Source organism: Sprattus sprattus (genome assembly GCF_963457725.1).
Source record: "Sprattus sprattus genome assembly, chromosome: 1".
NCBI lineage: Eukaryota > Metazoa > Chordata > Actinopteri > Clupeiformes > Clupeidae > Sprattus > Sprattus sprattus.
The window spans coordinates 21,225,210-21,227,973 of record NC_137920.1 but is presented as its reverse complement, the minus strand read 5'-3'; positions in this window follow the sequence as shown (position 1 = coordinate 21,227,973).

The following is a 2,764-nucleotide window of genomic DNA, read 5'->3' as shown; positions in this document are numbered from 1 at the left end:
TACCTTCATGCCAGAGAGCCACTCGGCGGACAATTTGGAAGATGCTCTGCACAGCACAATGATGGAGTGGGAGATAGAGGAGAAAAAGATTGCATGCATCACTACTGACAATGGGGCGAACATTGTCGCTGCCATCCGACAGTTGAAATGGTCATGGCTGAGCTTCTTTGGCCACAATTTGAACCTTGCCATCAACAACTCCCTGACGCAACAGAAGGCGCACACAGACCGCGCGTTTGCGGTTTGCCGAGCTGTCAACGCTGCGTTTTCCCACAGCTGGCTACGGCGCAGTGAACTTCGAAAAGCGCAGATGGAGATGAACCTCCCCGAGCATTCATTGATCACGGTAATATTTGAAGCAATTGTTACAACTTAAGACTATCATTTAAATTAAAACTAAATAAGTTATATAGCTTGTAAAATAATTAATACATTCATGAAATATACCATTGGTTAGGCCAATTTTATAAGTTTATTAAATTAATGTGCAGCTCATTGTTGGGCCAACTTAACGAATGTGGATAACTGAGTCTGTGTCTTTACTGACAGGATTGTGCCACGCGATGGGGCTCCAAACAAAAAATGGTGGAGAGAATACTGGAGCAAGCACAAGCCATTAAACGAGTGCTTGCGGAGGATAAAAGCCGCCGACCACTGCCCCAGCTGACATGGCAGGACATAAGTGTTCTCGAATCCGTGAACAAGGCGCTGAAGCCAGTGGCGGATTTCACCGACATTCTTTCCGGAGAAAACTATGTCACTGTGTCCTCCCTGGTACCCATGCTGGGCCATCTAGAAAGCATGCTAGAGAGATGCGAGGATGATACCGAGTTGACCGCCAACGTGAAACGCGTTGTTCTGGAGCAGATGGTGCGCAGATATGAAGAGCCCACCCAGAGGATGCTGCGTAAAGCAACATTCCTTGACCCCAGGTACAGAGGCGACCACATGAGCCCCCCAGTACTTCGCTCTACAAAATACGAGCTGATCGAAGAGCTCGTGGCTGACAACACAACACAACACAATACAACACAAGAAGGCCCGACACATGGCGGAGAAGAGGAAGCGGGAGAAACCTCCGCAGCAGTGCCCAAAAAAAAGAAAGCGTCTTTGGGCAGCCTTTTAGGGAAGAGGGGGGCCAGAGAGTTCAAGATCACTGATGAGCAAAGAGCTGAGGCAGAATTTGCCATCTACCTGCAGGAAAGCGTTATCGACGGGGAAGAGGATCCACTGAAATGGTGGGCAAATAACCAGAGCAGGTTTCCTTTGATGGCAAGAATCGCTAGGAAGTATCTCTGCATATGCGCTACCAGCACGCCGTCTGAGAGAGTGTTTAGCACCGCGGGTAGTGTGGTCACCCCAATCCGCAGCTTATTAAAGCCAGACAAGGTGAATATGTTGGTTTTTTGGGCCAGAAACATTGACACTTAAATCGTTTGGAGAAAAAAAAAACATTTTTTTGTTGTTCAACTTTTAATAAACGTGTTTATATCATCACCTTCGTGTCTATTCTATTTTGTAGCCATTGCACTGAAGTGAATGCTTTCGCTTTCGCTTGAACGTAATATTTCTGTTGAGAATGAGCAAGTTTCCCGACGCAAGAGCAGGCTTAGTTAACGTGAATAACATGAAATGTTTGACGTGGGAAAAACGAAGAAAAACTGTAACCTAGACGGGTGGGGGCGTGGCATCACGATGGTTACATCCATCGTGATGGTGGGTCAAAAATGACGATGGACGATGATATCGTCCATCGGCACAACCCTAGCGTCATGTCACCTCATGTGCGGGTCCCTGAGATTTGATTCAAATCAAATAATCCAATGCATTAGATAAAGACACCTGCTACTTATCTGTACTCTTTTCTGTATGCTGTTGAAGTGCAGGGCAGTGAAAAGGGGGCTAAAGAGTTTAGGGCCGCCATCTTTTTTTTTCTTTAACATGAGCATAAGCGCAATCTGATTGGCTAGCGCCTGTGCTGTCAGTTATGCATGTAAGGCAATTTGATTGGCGGACGCATGCGGTGCATCTTAAAAAGTTGAACATTTTCAACTCTTGTCCCAAGGAATGCATGCACCATATTGCAAAGGAACCCAACGGAGCACCAATTCAGTTCGGCAACGGATGACATCACCCCATTCATCAACCTTGACGGATCTACGCATTCCAATGCATATAGAACGATTCAGCCGTTATAGTCAAAGCGTCCCGCCAAAAGTGAACCAAGGAACAAACTAGTGAAGCACTTGATTTATATGAGACTTCGGACGTCTCCAGTGACGTAATTTCGGCAAAACGATACAAACCTTGATACGCGCTCCGTCTGGAAGTTCTTCACTTTTGCGACACACGCTTTAAAGTCCTGTGTCATCTGTAACATCAGTAGTTTAAAGTACCCTGGTCTGTTTATTTTGTTTATATGTTTTGGGGTTGTGATAGCCCTGTGTTAATAAATATTGAAGTTTTTGATAAGAAACCTACTGTCTCTTGCGCTGTGTGTGCTCCTGCCTACCTGCAACCACATTCCAGTAGCCTACATCCCACATTGTGAGATGGCTGGCTCGGGCCATTCTCACAGTGTTTGTGTGTGTGTGTGTATATGTGTGTCTGTGTGTGTGTGTGTGTGTGTGTGTGTGTGTGTCTGTATGTGTGTGTGTGTGTCTGTGTGCCTGTGTGTGTGTGTGTGTGTGTGTGTGTGTGTGTGTGTTTGTTTGCGCATGCCTCACTAGTGTTTAACCCTGTAGAGGGCGTGAGCCATCACCCC